Here is a 17,126-nt window from a genome sequence, read left to right on the forward strand (position 1 = left end):
TATGGGGAGAGGGTTAAGATGATTACTTACGTATTTGTTGACATTAACCTCGACGGTCAACATGGACACGGGGCATTTGATTTGTGTTGTGGAATGTTACAGTACGCAACCGATGATAACAAATACCCTGCGTACGACTTGCCGGCGCAAAACACAGTTCGAAAGAGGTTATGGTAGCACACAGACCGTACAGACCGCCATCTGTTGCTACGACGTTCAAGTTATACCGTACACGTTCTCAAGTTCAGATTGAAGAACGCCTTAAATAGGTAACTTCTCTGACATATAAGCTGAAACTCGCTTCAAATCGGTGACCCAACAACAGTGACGTCGTGACACACTTTGAAATGAACACCCAGTATTTTCGTAACATATTTCCACGGTTTTTATTTTTCTATAGTATTGCAAAATGTTTAAATGGTTTTATATTTTCACATATTTTCGTAACATATTTCCATGGTTTTTATTTTCATAGTATCGCAAAACATTTCCATTACTTTTATTTTTATAGTATCGCAAAACATTTCTATTGTTTTTAATTTTATAGTATCGCAAAACATTTTCATAATTTACAATGAACATTGTGAACGGTATCACGCTCAAAACTGCAGAAAAGACCATTGTCAATAACGAAACTAGGTCTAGTATAATGTTCTTACTTGCACATTGTGCGCATTTTTTCATTTAAAACATTTTCATAGTTTTTATTTGTATAGTATTGCAAGATATTTCTATGATTTTTGTTTTTATAATATCGGAAAACATTTCGAAGTTTTTTATTCTTATAGTGCCGCAACAGATTTATTTCCCCTGGATTAATGAGAAATTATTGCTGATAGTCATATTGAAATATTGAAAGGCGAAAAATAGATATTCTTGCGACCAATCTGGTGTTGTGACTTATACTTACGTGACGAAAAAGTCTGTGACAAACAAATTGTGTCAAATCATAAGGTTGATGAAAAGTTAGTAACGAAAACCCCTAGATCCGGCCCTCCCTACATATATGATACGCAGCAAATACCTGAAAACGTCGCACCATTAAAAATGATGTATTATCTTATTACCGAGGAACCATAATGAAAAGGTTCAATAATACGTATGTTGTAAATTTGACAAGATCAGATAGAATGGTAGTAATAATAATGAATATTTTATTTTGATGTTGAAAATATGACCTGATCTACAATTCATATATAATAAAGAACACTTCTGTCATTTCCACGCCAGTATTACTGAAAATAATACATTTCTTTGTGATATTGTTGAAAAAAAACATGACGCGATTTACAGAATAAAGAACTAGAGGACGCTTTCAACTTTGCATGTAGGCAAGACAAGCAGATAGGGTCTGCTGAATTAATTTCGCACATCTGCATGTTGTGCATCTATCAGTACATAGTTCAATTTCTCTTTGAAGGTTTGTGTTCTTGCTTTAGTTTATATTCTTTAGAGAGGCCAACAAATGCATTGTTCGCTGCACAAAGTGAATCGGCATTACGGAAAACTGTTATTTTTTTTTACATTTCCTATTTTTAATTTTACCAACGAACTTCATATACAAAAGTTAAAAGGGACGAAAAAGGGAATATTTTGAACATATTCTCAAGAATTAAATTATGTTCATTTTAAAAGACGTGTCAAGGAGTCTGCATGCCTATACATAGCCTATGTGTACATAATAAAGAGAAATATTGTAGTACATCAATTTATTACTCACAATAATAAGGGGACCATGAATTAAATGACCATAGACAAAAACTAATCAAACACAAAATAGCAATTCTTGTGGGAGATCTACTTTATTCCCTGGATAACGAAGGGAATTTAAGACGAAATCTTATTTAAGCAAGATGGTGTCCCTGCACATTATGAAAGGTAGATTCAACCAATAATTATCAGAACAATGCATAGGTAGGAGAAAAATCATTGAATGGCCTCCAAGATCACCTGATCTCAACCGATTAGGTTTCTTCTATTAGGGCTATTTGAAATAGGGGGTATACGAAGACCGACTAGGGGACCTGGAAGAGATTAGTGAAGAATAATTAAATCGAACACTATTGCTGAAGAAATTAAACAACGTCCATGACACACATACTTTTTGTCAGTCCACTAGGGCTATTTTTATACGTTCTCTGAAGTGATATCAACCTGTGACAAAATTAGAACGTTCTTAAATTGTTGTAATAGTTCCTCTTTCTTTAAATTGCATACCTTGTATTAATATTGTAATAAAATTTTAATGGTGCAGATCTATTTTCTAAGTCATTGTATTTTTTATTTGTAAAATAATGGTTCTGTGTTTTGTACTTTTTGAGACCTGAAGAATCCAAAAATAGAAAAATAAGTAAAAGGTTCCATTAAAAAAATAAACTCCTTGACACCTTAATGGATGAAAAGCATAGTTTTTTAAAACATGTTCAAAATATTCCCTTTTTTACCCTCTATAACGTTCGTATATTTTCTTCATCAAATTAAAAACCAGAAAATAAAAAAGCGGTGTTCCATACTTTTTACTTCCACTATATAATCTATTTGGGTGGCCGGGTAGCTCAGTTGGTAGAGCAGCTAGCTACGGACTGGAAGGTCCGGGGTTCGATCCTAGGTGGTGACAGGATTTTTTCTCGTTGCCAAACTTTCAGAACAGCCCCGAGGTTCGCTCAGCCACCTATAAAATTGAGTACCGGGTCTTTCCCGGAGGTAAAAGGCGGTCAGAGCGTGATGCCGACCACACCACCTCATTCTAGTGCCGAGGTCATGGAAAGCATGGGGCTCTGCCTCCATGCCCCCCAAGTGCCTTCGTGGCATGTTACGGGGATACCTTTGCCTTTTTTAAATATATATAATCTATTTACATGTAGTTAAACAAAATGTATATACTATGAATTATTTTAATCGGTATTTGTTAAAACAACGTTAGTCATGAAATTCTGATCTGCAAGGAACGTAAAAAAACTGTTGATTAAACAAAATTGAAGTATCATCATAACACACTACTGTCTTCTAGCGGCATATTTCTATCGATGAGATGGTACAAGAATACATTTTGAAGATAGTTTAGTATTTTAGTAAATCAATTAATATTTTATTGTACGTACTTTATTTCTTCATCGTTGTATATTTTCTTCTAATCGTGTAATAATCAATTAGATTCCACTCGAGTTTTGATTTTCTCTAGATAAATCAAAATCTCTTGTGAGATTACTGTAGATAAATAATAATAATAATAATAATAATAATAATTATTATTATTATTATTATTATTATTATTATTATTATTATTATTCAACTAATGGGATTTCCAGCTCCTCCTGTAATATGTGTGTAGTGATTCTGAATTTGGGAAGCAATGGGTGGTGCTGGGTTTGATGTTGCTCTTTTGAACTGCTGTAAATTCTAACGCTGAAGCTCTTGGTGTTCCCGGGTTTTGTTTACCAAGGCCGGGTTTTGAAACAGAGAATTCAGAGCTCGAGTGCTGCAACGATACATCACAGATGCAACGCATTCCTGTAGCGACGGGAATTAAACCATCCATGATCCAAAGTCCAGTATGACAATTCATGCTCGGGACCGAACATATGTTACTGTCGAGCAAAAGCTTCATCACCACCACCAACATCATATAATCTCCTAATCTTTGTCTCATTGTTAACGGCTTAGAATCTTAGACTGTTCCAGATTCCGGTCATTTCTTTCTAAATTCTTAGATTTATAGTCTCCTCTTCGACTTTCGATAGGTATATATCAATGTCCATCGGGGTAACTAATACACTTTTATTCTACAGAGTGTTCGCTAGAAAACAAGTTTCGCTGAGCTAAATTCAGTCGGCCTGTTAGTGTTACAGACCTAAGCAGAGGAAGTAATATATATATTTACACATTTCCCCTGGATCGAGTTTGGGAAGGTGTTGTGCTGCGTAGTATGGACAGATAACACAGGTTGAAGGGACGTCAAAGTTTAAGGATTAGTACACAGCTGACTTCCATTTCATTTCAGTTCAGTTTAGTTCGTCGTACATTTTATATTCAGTGAAATGTAAACAAATAATTAAACTACTATCAATCTTAAAAACATGGTATTTTACAAATAAAAAATAAAATTATAAGACAATTAAATTTCACTGGATATTTTGTTCAGTAGACCGATATGTACTATCTACTGTATATAATTTTGACAGTTCGTATCATTTACATCCTTTATATTTGTTCATGTTGTTTTTAGACGGCGGTCCCTATGTTGAGCTGATATCCCACCAGGGAAGTACTTCCATTGTCCATACCCCGTGTGTGATCCAAAATAATTATTCCTCTTAAGGACAATGGCTTGTAAGTACCCTCTGTTACTTTAAGGTGTTATTAAAAAAGGAGTTTACTAGTCTTAAATTACAGTTTTCAATGCTGCCTGATTATCTTAAAGCTTTGAAGGACCATGGCAAAAGGTTTAGAACGGAATTAACTAAATTTCTTCTTACTCATACCTTCTATACAACTGCGGAATGTTTATGTTTGTAAATTGAATTAATCTACTTGATATATATTGCACAATTTTGTATAGCTGAATTGATGAATTGTATATTCTGTAAATTGAATATTAATCAGCTTGCAAAGTATTGCATATTATTGTATAGCTCAATTATGCTTGTAAATTGAAATAATCCGCATGATATGTATTATCTATTTTTATATATGTCAACTGATTTAATTATTTATGCTTTTAAATTTAATTAATTTACTTGCTAGGCCTATGTATTATTTTTAAAGCTCAACTGATGAATAATTGTTTAGGTTTGTAAATTGAATTATCTACTTGCTTTATAGGGGACAGTTGGGTAGTATCGGACATCGGGTAATATCGGGCAGTGAGTTTCTTTCATCTACCACCAGATGATAGTACCTGAATGACATGGTTACGTTTCTGTGATGTCGCATACAGAAACGTAATCATGTTATTCAGGTACTAACATCTGGTGATAGATTAAAGAAACACACTGTCCGATATTACCCGATGTCCGATACTACCCAACTCTCCCCTACTGTCTTTTAGCCACCAGCGTAGCTCAGTCGGTAGACTCGCTTGCCTGCTGATCCGGAGTCATGCTCGAGTTTGAGTTAGATTCCCGTTTGGGCTGATTACCTGGTTGTTATTGTCCGAGGTTTTTCCCAGCCTTAGTTCAAATGTTAGCTAATCTATGGCGAATCCTGGGTCTCACTTCATCTCGCCAAAAAAATTATACAACTCTTGTACTGTATGTATGTATTTATTTACACTGCAAGTGGGCAAGCACCCTGTGACAGTGGTATACATAATATAAACAATACACAATAGAATGATAAACAATACACAATACAATTTACAATACACAATATAATTATACAATACACAATGCAATTATATACACAATACAATAAGAATACACAATACAATTTAACATAATAATTACAATTAATAATAAAACATAAATAAAATACCTAATTTTACAATACAACCTACATAATTATGTATAGGCCCTACATAAGTTTCAATAGTCTTTCACTTTACTCTCATCTCACTCACTGTAGTGGCACTATGACGCATTTCACTGACACTTTAGGACACATTTCACTGACACTATAGAACACATTTCATTGACGCTGTAAATTACCATTGATCGGAACTATTCACTGCACTGTAAAACCATAACTTCACTGACTCACCTCGCTTCACTGATACAACAGTTCAAATAAGTCAAATAATTACACCCTTATTTATACTTATAAACAGAACTACATTTAAACTAAACATTTCTAGTCTAAGTCCCTCTTACGCGCTATTTTAAAATAATTTACAATTCAAACCAAGGAAGTAACTCGCCAGGCTAAATAAATACATGTCACCTTAAAAAATTAAATCTTAAATGTCACCTTAATTTTAATTTGCACTTTATACACAAATTTTTTAGTTATTCTTGAATCTCCTTAAGGAAAGCCCTCAAAGACCGCTGCAGGTAGGTCATTCCAATCATTTATGCTGTAGTTCTATTTAAAAATGAGAATTTACCTACATCCGTTTTCTGTTTCCTACATTTGATTTTAAAATCTTGACTTGTTTCATATCATAAGCTTCAATGGTAATGTAAGATCTATGAAATACAATAAATGAAACGAAAAACATGAAAATGAAATGCGAAAATGTGCCCGAACTGCTATAATACTGACAAATATACAGACCGGAATTTCTTGGGCCTCTACGTGTTGTAACACAACACAACTGCTGCGCGTTGCAAAGCTAGAAACAAAGGCACAGTTGCAATGTCAAGTACTAGGCTAGAACCTGTGCATTATCCATGTGACGACAATGCCACCTTGTGCATTTCATTTCAAAGACTCTTGTATGTAATTCCAAGAGTTTAATTAGTTGCAGACAGCTTTGTGCAGCTCCATTCTCCACCCCACACTTGAACATGTGTGAACGGACGCATTTTACAGTAAATGACACTGTTGAATATTAAGTGGAACCATTTTATTCCGAACTTATGCAAGCTGAGTTACTCAGGTGAAAGAATGTAGACCAGGGATGAGACGATATTAGCTCCCAATCATGGTAGAAGAGCTCGACCTTGATCACGAGCGCATAGCGCATTCACTGTAACGTAGACAACAGGGATGTACATGCACATGCAGCGAATAAAGGCAGCAATTATTACAATAACTTGCGTTACTAAATTTTTGGCTGTGTAATAGGGCTAATTACAAAGTTATTTAATATACATGTACATATATAAACATCCCAAAGGGAAGGGATTTTACAAACAAAAAGAGAAATAGTAAAACTTAATTCTATTTAAACCATTTTATTGTTAAAAGCAATTATTTATTAAATTTAAAGGTGATGTTGAATATCGGATAAGTTTTATGAAATATATCAAAATATTTATTATGTAAATACTTCACTTCATTGGTTAGGAGAAACTAATAGGGTCTACCTGCTCGACGTGTGATCTCTAAGTACTTTTGAGTATTTGTTGAAAAAATAATAATGAAAATAATGATTGAAATAGAGTCTTATTGATTGTGTGATTGTGAAAATGTAGTCCTTACTCTCCGGTCGTGATTATGTAATGGAATTTCTTAGAGTGATTTGTGAGATGCACGTAACACGAAAAAACAAATTGATTAAATTAAGATATTGAGAGCCATCGTAATTTTTGGGGTCAATCATTTAAGGGGATATGTATGATTTTTAAAACTTCCACAATTTCGGCCAAATTTTGTGAAATTTAAACTATATAAACAGATCTATAATAATATCTGTACAAAATTTTGTGCAATTAGGCCTAATAGTTTTGAAATTATATTTTTAAGTATATATTTTATATTGACGTTAATAAAAAAGCTCCTTGCATCAAAGTTTTCAAAATGTTTAGTTCATATTTGATAAAAATCCTGAAAATAGTTGTTGGAATAAAAGTGAATTAGCATTTTGAGTTTAGTAATAGTATAAGAGTTGGGAGACCGGAGGGAAAAAGACGTTTAGGAAGGCCGAGACGTAGATGGGAGGATAATATTAAAATGGATTTGAGGGAGGTGGGGTATGATGATAGAGACTGGATTAATCTTGCACAGGATAGGGACCGCTGGCGGGCTTATGTGAGGGCGGCAATGAACCTTCGGGTTCCTTAAAAGCCATTTGTAAGTAAGTAAGTATAAGTTAAAGTGCAAACAAACATAAAATATTATTTCTAAATTAAAGAAACACGTAGTCTAATAAAAGTAAATATCCAGAAACAAGCAACAAATAAAACATCAATAATACATTTAAAATAAAGAAATAAAAGGAATCTAGATACTATCTGCTGATCCAAATGTAAATTAATTTATCTTCGATGCCAATTCCGAAATCAATTTATTTCTCTCTTCTCCTGAATAATGTCTATATTTTTTTCATGTTGCGTCTCATAATGCCGTTTTATGTTGCTTTTTTGCAAATGATATTTTTTTTACACAACAAACACTGGACTTCATCACCATGTTCGAAGCATAAATATTGTATCTTCCACTCTTCCTTGAAAGCTTTAAGCGCTTCCGTTCCGTCATGATGCGCTGTGTTCTGAGATCTGTACATCCTTTAGCAATGTTTACAGGTAAAAGAGCTCCGCGCGCGCGCTGCGGGCATAAAATAGCTCTCGCCCGCAAATATTAGTCACCATCGCAAGACTGATGTAGACTAAACGGACATGAGTTCGAAATCGTGTCGTGGCAAAAACTATATATATATATATATATATATATATATATATATATATATATATTCCGTTATTGCCTTTAGTCTGGCTCTGGTATCTTAGTCTCTTAAAAGATTATAATGACTGTGAGAACTTCCATCAATTTATATGAGTTCTTCTTCCATTTAGACTTTCATGATTCTAAAATGAACCTCTACGCTTCTTTACCTTCTCAGTATAGCGAGAAAATGTTATTAAATGTAGAATGATTTAAGCCGTTCGTTTTAGGCAGCCCAAATAGCTCTTCCGATATGTGGGAGGTATTTAATGGTTTCGCAGGCGGAATCAAGGGTGTGTATAACGTCCACTCACATCATCACGTGAATGTTACGAATTTTACTTTTCGTGTGATAATATTTTGTTAAGGGTGGATATACAGATTTGAGGGCTTAAAAAAGTAATTTTTCAAATTAGATTTTGGTATAAAGATTGGACATTTATTTTTATGTCAGTGAAAGAATTTTTACTATATATACAATATTTTTGTAGAAATGACTATAAATCTACGGGCGTGCACTTATGTAGCTCTCCATACATACGGTATATTTATTGCTCATTTCCCATAACTTGTATTTTTCATAACCGTTTTTAAGATACAGAAGTAAAATTTTGCATGCAAGTGTCTTTTATACTTGTGAACAAGATAAACTATAACCATTGCTGTAACATTTATAATTTATTTTTAAAAAATTACCTAAGAACCAATAAAAATGTAATTTCTCACAATGAATTAAAAAAATACTTCTATTGTAGACATTTCAAAGATTGTAGTTCATATTATTCATTTGACATTCAGGAATAAATAGAAAAAAGAATGGCTCAGAAATATTCACATTTGTGGACATTACCATAAAAACGGCACATCAGTGCTTATCCTTTGGTGGTACACTGGATGTTCATTTCAAAGTAATGTCATGACGTCACTGTTGTGAGTTAGCGATTTGAAGCGAGTTTCAGCTTTTATGTCAGAGAAGTTACCTATTAATCAAGGCGTTCAATCTGAACTTGAGAACATATACGGTATGACTTGAACGTCGTAGCAACAGATGGCGGTCTATACGGTCTGTGTGCTACCATAACCTCTTTCGAACTGTATTTTGCTCCGCCAAATCGTACGCAGGGTATTTGTTATCATCGGTTGCGTATGACAACATTCCACAACATAAATCAAATGCTCCGTGTCCATGTTGACCGTCGAAGTTAATGTCAACAAATACGTAAGTAATCGTCTTAATCCTCTCCCCATATCCCGACAGTAAGAAAAAAAACTCACCTCAGTACGTGTTTCCAAACAGTTCACATTCCTGCCACTACTGGAGTTACCGTACGCATCGGTAAATACTCTTCAGAATCAACGCCGTACTTGCTAGGCAACTTCTCTGGCACATAGGTAATACGCCTCTGCGGAAGTGTAGGAAGATTGAATTGTCTAGGCTCATCGGCTAGCCACATGACGTCATACAGCGAGCCATGACACCACTTTGAACTGAACACGCAGTATTATGTCCTGCTGAAAACTGAATGACTGGAAAACAGTATTGTAAGTACATGATACTGCCGAAGACTGTGATGTATAGAACATGAGTGTAACATATTTTTGTACTGAGAATTTTGACCCTTTTGACTTAGCACAGCACTTCACATAATTAACTCTCTTTTACAGTCGATAGAGAAAACATGGAATATTGTGAAAATGCCATTGCCGGAATAACGACTTAGGCTAAGTGGAGTTCAGCTATTATTGCACCCATCACCTCAATTATTCACAACGTATAATGGTCCGAATTTTGACTTAGATGAAAAAAAATATCTGTAAAATTTGTTCAGTAATTCTTTCATTCTGGAACATAATTAATTTTAGATATAGGAGCCTTGATTTCTGGGGTAAGATATGAAGAGGAATTAAAATTCTAAAGGTCTATTGATATTTTTTCATTTTAAACTTTCAAATCCTAAGTCTTATAATCTAAAGGACACATAGATCTATCTCAGAAAATATTCTGAAGTAGACAAAATGAATGCCATAACTTATATGCCTAGAGAATGTGTTGTAAGCTCTTAATTATTGCATATCGAATAATTTTATAATTAGGCTATTCATTTTCAATGTTCTCTCTTTTGTTGCAGAACTTTCAAGTGACTGTCTGAGTCAACGCAATTTGGTAAGTTCGCTCTTCACTTGTCAAAAGCATAAAGAATTGAGCTATTTATTATTCACTCTTAACATCTATTGCTTTACTGATACGACAGATAAATAATATATTTCAGCACAAAATTATATGTTGGCATAACATGCCATCTGTTGATTGTAAAAGCAACAAATATCAGTGAACTGCAATCGGTCAGATGATTGATGGTCGCCTGTTTGAAGTTAAACGAAGTAAAAGTAACCTAAATCCATTTATTTGCAATGGAATAAATTGCTGCTAATCAAGTATTTAATATTAAACCTCTTTAATGCAAAGGTCACCAGTTATCTACAATAGATTATATATATATATATATATATATATATATATATATATATATATATATATATACACACTGATGGGGATCCTAAAGAAAATGGATGTAGGTTGGAAAGAAAGGACGCTGTTCAGTAATTTTTATATGAAACAACGAGTCAAAGTCAGGATATGAGAAGAAAATATAAATCAGGAGGAAGTGAAATACGCTATTTATTACTTTTAGATGGGACACACAATGGATCAAATCAGAATACATAATATTTCACAATAATTTTTATGTCGTCTGGTGAAAGAAGATGAGGATATATAGTATATTTCGAAATGTGAAATTCACTTCAAGAACAGGGTGGCAGGAGTAACGTGCTCATCGTTAAAAAAAAATAGTTGCGGTGAATATAGCAAAATTTCAGTTCTGTTAAAACTGAAAACAGTCGAATTACAGATGTATTACAAACTTTCAGGGATGATGGGGAAGGGCACATGTATCAATTTGAGATAAGGAACCCTGGTCCGGAAATGATTGAATCGAAAGTTATAAGCAAAAATAGTTGTGTGGAAATGGAATTGTAATTTCGCACCACGTGACCTTCTTCCCTTAACCTTTGGAACATTCGTGGAAAGATGGTATGGGCCGGATGTCTCCTACGTGGGTACTTGTTAGAATACAATCTATGAACTTGTCTACTGTTCCCATTGGCTCATCCGTATTCGAAAATCAGGTCTGTATATTCCGTTCTCGTGTACTCCTCCATTTCACTAGGACTGATCGACTAGACACTGCAATTTGTACACATACACCGCTGTCTACAGACGTGCATATTAGGACCGACCATGTCCAGTACACATTATGCCATCTGCATTGCTTTAGTGTAGTTTCCTGCCCCCACCCTTCAGACAGATACTATAAGTACACAACGTAAACAACGTCAGATGCATACAGTATGTGTAAAATGTACAGATAAATACACATAAATAAAGTGTACAGAGGAATAAAATTATTTCATTTCTACACAACTATTTTTGCTTGTAACTTTCGACTCAGTCATTTACGGACCAGGGTTTCTTATCTCAAATTGATACATATGCCCTTCCCAATCGTCCCTGACAGTTTGTAACACTATCCCGGAAACACTCTGTATATAATGACTGAGATATTTCAAAGAAAATACTTTTTAACAATTTTGCTCGTTTTTATAAAAAAAATATATATATAAAAGAGATACAAATTGTTTTATATAAACATTTTATTACCTGTTTTTGGAAAGTCAATGATTTAATTCGAAATATGCTAAGTCAATTTAAGAGAGTATTTATTATGATAATAAATCATTGAAAGAATAATACTTTTGTCCTTTAAATGTGCAGAAATTTGATGCGAACAAATGTAGCTTTTCATTCTGCGAAAGAATTTTACAGTGTTACATTTGTTCGAGTGAAATTTCTTCGCATTTATGGGACAAAACTACAATTCTTTCCACAATACACTGTCCACTTAAAGTGAATGAGCATATTGGAATTTAAAAAATGCATTCTCCAAAATACGCTATGAAATATTTCTTATAAAACAATTTTTGTCTCGAAAAGGAAGCAAAACCCTGCAAAATTTTATTGTATTTAATATTTGCTTGTAATATCTCAAAGAATAACTCTCTGAAATTAATTACATTACTTAGGTTGACCTTGTACATATTTCCAGTTTTAAATGTTAGTACATTTTTCCGCAACTCATTATTACAGCGATTACAATTTTGAATATTCTAAATAACTCTCCTCCGTTCTTGTCTGTCAGACCATAAAATTTCATCAATATCCCTTTCTCTCATTTTTGTAAATACATATTCCTTTCACCCAAGTGCCAACTGGTCTCTTTTTTCTGTCTTTTTGGTATCTATTACGTAATTTCCTGCGGCAATCGTTCTTCACCTGTTCTTTTTATAGTCCTTCCTGCGATAGATATAGTATGACTAGTAATTAACTGTGTAAACTTAACTCTAGTAAAAACAACCAACACCAGTTATCTTGCTATCTGGCTGCAAGTATTGTTATTACTAGACTTCGTTGAATTGCCACACGCAGCATGCAATCAGGTTGCCGATGTACGGTAGTCTAGAGGAGGTGAGCGACCGCCCGGTCTAGTAGTATAAGCAGTTCATGTTAAGAGTTGTGACCGGTCCAAATAGATAGAGCAGCTACAGCTAATGTATACCCTATGTAAGCACTTGTTTTTGCATTACTATGGTTGGAGTAGTCAAAGCTTAACATTTGTTCAGTGCAGACAAGAATTCAATCAAACATACTACAATGAGAATGTTGCTGTTCCAAATAATTGCCCCTGGAATACCCTTACCCCCGCAGCCATTCTTGACCCGTTGGGGAACGTGGTTGGATGCTGTTAATTATTATGCAGAACATTACGGCAAAATAATGTAGGTAATTGATGCATTGGATAGGACAGACAGTTCCGCTGTTGCAGCTGTAAAATCATTGCTTTCTGAACAGCTATTGGAAGATATTCTGTTCATTGATTCTAATTTTAAAATCGTGTCCGAAAGCATCACCCTGTTAGAATCGTCTAAACTACAACTCTCAGAAGCTCTTAATATAGTGTATAAAGTATCACAAACCGTTATCCAAAATAACAATTCACTGATTTCAGAAAAAGTGAAATATAAGTTGAGAAACATTATTGCTAAAAATTCTGCCTATTCACAACTTCGTATTATAAATGATGTACCATCAGGTCACGACAAGACGTCTGAAGTTGGTGTACTAAAAAGTAGTGACTTTCCGCTCTTCAAATATGTACGTATTACATCGTGTGTTGTTGAACATACATTTTTCCCAATATAAAAACTGTTTGAGTGACCATCGGAGGAGGTTCACTTTGCAGTCTCTCAAAATGTACATAACTCTTCACTGCAATGCACATATTCAAGAATGATGTGAGTATTTTACATTAAATTTTAAGAGTTAATATATCTCACTATAAAATAATTGTGTATTTACATGTTTAGACGTTTCCTACTTCAATGATCATTCATTATATTTCTTGAATGCATGATGCAGTTTTTATTGTAACCGTAGTATACTGTTCAGTGTTTACATCAGAGGCATACTCCATCCGTTGCACGCCCCTTTCTCATACAGTCTATACCGCGTGCGTAGTAAACCTTACGATTCTAGTGGCAATTCCACTAAATCCCTTGGCCTCAGACCATCTGTGAGATTGCATTTTTTAGTACAGTACATTTAGAACTGTTTGACTTCCTTAGTCTGTTTTATTATTATTATTATTATTATTATTATTATTATTATTATTATTATTATTATTATTATTAAACCTTTAATAATGTGAATAGATTTTGCTTTTTCACTCAGGCGTATTAGTGCAGATAGAGAAAACTTTTAATCCATTTATTATTTTTATTGACTTGAGATATCCGGTTCTTGATCTTGATAATTTGGTTTCTTTCTCTCTGGAAGTAAAATGTGAAGTTATATCAAATTCAGTTAACAAATATAGGCTTAAATTCACATAGAGAGTTCCGATTGTTGCCGAAAATTTCACTAATTAAGTAACTTTAAAATATTTAGTTAACATATACCGAATATACAGACATTTTAAATGTTTACATCCTATAACTCACTAACACGTTCAGCACAGAATTATTTAAATAATGAAGTTATCAGTTGATGGAGCATATTTTTTCCGGACAGTTCCTTTTAGTGATGGGTGAAGTTGTTCTTTTCCCGGAACAGTTCCGACGGTTCCGGTTCCGAAAAAATACTATGTTCCAAATAACAGTTCCGAAATAACAGTCACCAATGGTGATGAGTCGGAGTCGTTGAGTCGTTCAAACGAACGGTACAGTACCCTCCCTCTTCACCATAGACAAATAACACCATGCAGCTCACACTGGAGCACTCATAGGCATGACATAGTACACATTCTTATCTATAGATGGCACTGCAATGCACATTCGAATCGATTTTGGAAAATTGCTGTGCATGCGGACAGAACTCAAAAGCTTAATGTTAGTAATTACACAGCTGTTGACTACAAGGACAGAATACAACACTTTGTTTTCGTACATAAAGTTATGAAGACATTATAGCCAACTAAAAAAAATAACATAACATTTAATACATATGGTATGTAATTTCTATTCTCTCTATTACATAATAAAAAAAATCATTAATTTTCATTTTTACTTTTCTTAATGCACAGTTATAATAATAATAATAATAATAATAATAATAATAATAATAAATATTACAATTTCATAAATAAAAAAGATATATATTGGCAGTACTGAAACCTGGAAACCCCGCAGTGGGTTAGTAAAATGTTGGAATCGCATCTTTACCAAAGTGTAATTTAAACTTCGCATTAAACCTCGCTCTCCAAATCAGTACTTATATGGGTAGTTTCCAACAAATAATGCTACAACATTTTTGTCGTTCTTTGATAACAGAGGAAATAGAACAAAAACTTATGTTTGTCAGACTTAACCTCAACAAACGACATTCAGACATTGTAACTAAACCACTCATTACCATTTACGACTTTAACCTTTGTATAGAATCAGCTGATCAATGAATTAATAATAGTGTGCGTACTTTATGACTTTGTAGAATGTTTATAAAACAGAATTAGTCAACTAATGGTGAAATAAACCATAAAGCGGGAATGAATATTACAGATTATTAAATACTTACTATAACATTACAGATGATTGGCCAGTCTTACAAATTTTGATATTAAAGTTCGCGCCACCGCAAGGATTTCAATTTCCATGCGCCCCCCTCCAACCACGTGAGAGTTTCAAGTACCAACTTCATCCAACGAAGTTCCAAGTACAACATAAAGAACAACGAGAACAGTGTAACTGCAGCTGTCGTTGGTTCATCGGAACAAGCTCCGACGTTCCGACTGTTATCTCGGAGTCGGAACATACCTTGTGCAACGCGGTACTGCGAGCCCGTAACAGCTGGGCAAGTGAGCAGCTCGGAGTCGGAACACTGTTATTTCGGAACAGGAGGTTCCGACCTACTGTTCATTTTTGCAACAGTTCCGAGGGAGTCGGAACATACCTTGTGCAACGCGGTACTGCGAGCCCGCAACAGCTGCGCAAGTGAGCAGCTCGGAGTCGGAACACTGTTATTTCGGAACAGGAGGTTCCGACCTACTGTTCATTTTTGCAACAGTTCCGAGACCGGATCAGTTCCAAAATAACTGTTGTGTTATTTTTTACCCATCTCTAGTTCCTTTATATACCGAATTGGCCCGAGTGTAAGCCGCACCCTTAATTTTAGGGGGGAAGGAGAGAGAGAGAGAAAAAAAGAAAAATTGAGTGCAGTGAAATTTACCTGTCACATTATCCAGGTACAAAACTGTTTACACTATTTAGACACTTTTTCTTCAATTACGGTATTACGTGGGTAAATCACCAAAAATACCGGTACAACAAATCACCGTCTTCTCCAATGTCACTGCTGACTTCACTACTACCGGTACCGGTATTTGTTTCATCACTGTCACTTTGTTCATCACTCTCCGCCCAAAGTACGTCGTCCTCACTGCCATCCAGAACATTAGCCACGCAGCATTTCTTGAAGCCTTTGATGATTGAATCTGGTAATATCGTGTGCCATGAAGAGAATCCACTCACACATAAGGCTGACAGATGGCTTCTTGATCTTCCCAGATGGAGTGAATGCATGACCCCCCTTCTAGAAGCCAATCCGAATACTGTTTTCGGAGATGGTCTTTAAAAGGCTTGTTCACAACGACTTCAAGCACCTGCAATGTTGATGTCATACCTCCAGGTATGACGACTAGGTCCGTCTTCAATGCAGTAATTTTCTTCTTTACTTCGGGTGTGAGGTGACCTTTAAAGGCATCCAATACTAACACAGCCCTCTTACAGAGCAGCGCACCTGGTCTGCGATTCCAAACCGTAGCTAGCCAGTCCACCATTAGTTCGGTTGTCATCCATCCTTTCTCTTGGCAACGAATCACTAATCCCTTAGGTAAATTCTCCTTGGGCATAGTTTTACGCTTCAGAATAACGTACGGAGGCAGTTTTCCTCCATCTGCCGTAACCGTCAGCATCACAGTGATTCTTTGTTTTTCATTTCCAGTAGTTCTCAATGACATGCTTTTCGCCCCTTTATTGTCAACTGTCATATTGCTCGGCATGTCCCAAAATACGGCCGTCTCGTCGGCATTGCCGATCTGGTGTAATGGGTAAGAGTGGCGCTGACGCAATTCAATGACGTGCCTCTGGAAGTTGATGAGTTTCTCAGTAAAATCCTCTGGCAGTCTCTGTGCTAATGAAGTGCTTCGTCGGAGAATAAGGCCACTTCTACGCATAAACCTGCGGCACCAACC

The 17,126-nt window shown here is 34.9% G+C and overlaps 1 protein-coding gene across 1 annotated transcript in view; it reads left to right on the forward strand.

The window, feature by feature from the left end:
- The window catches only part of kek5 (kekkon 5), a 1,258,756-nt gene that overhangs the window by 630,623 nt on the left and 611,007 nt on the right, over positions 1-17,126 (forward strand). Inside the window, exon 4 of the mRNA XM_069840117.1 lies at positions 10,392-10,426. The gene's annotated coding sequence lies outside the window, so the exon portion shown is untranslated. The remainder of the gene's footprint in view (positions 1-10,391; positions 10,427-17,126) is intronic.

The sequence above is a fragment of the Periplaneta americana genome, chromosome 11 (assembly GCF_040183065.1).
Source record: "Periplaneta americana isolate PAMFEO1 chromosome 11, P.americana_PAMFEO1_priV1, whole genome shotgun sequence".
In the NCBI taxonomy this organism is placed as follows: domain Eukaryota; kingdom Metazoa; phylum Arthropoda; class Insecta; order Blattodea; family Blattidae; genus Periplaneta; species Periplaneta americana.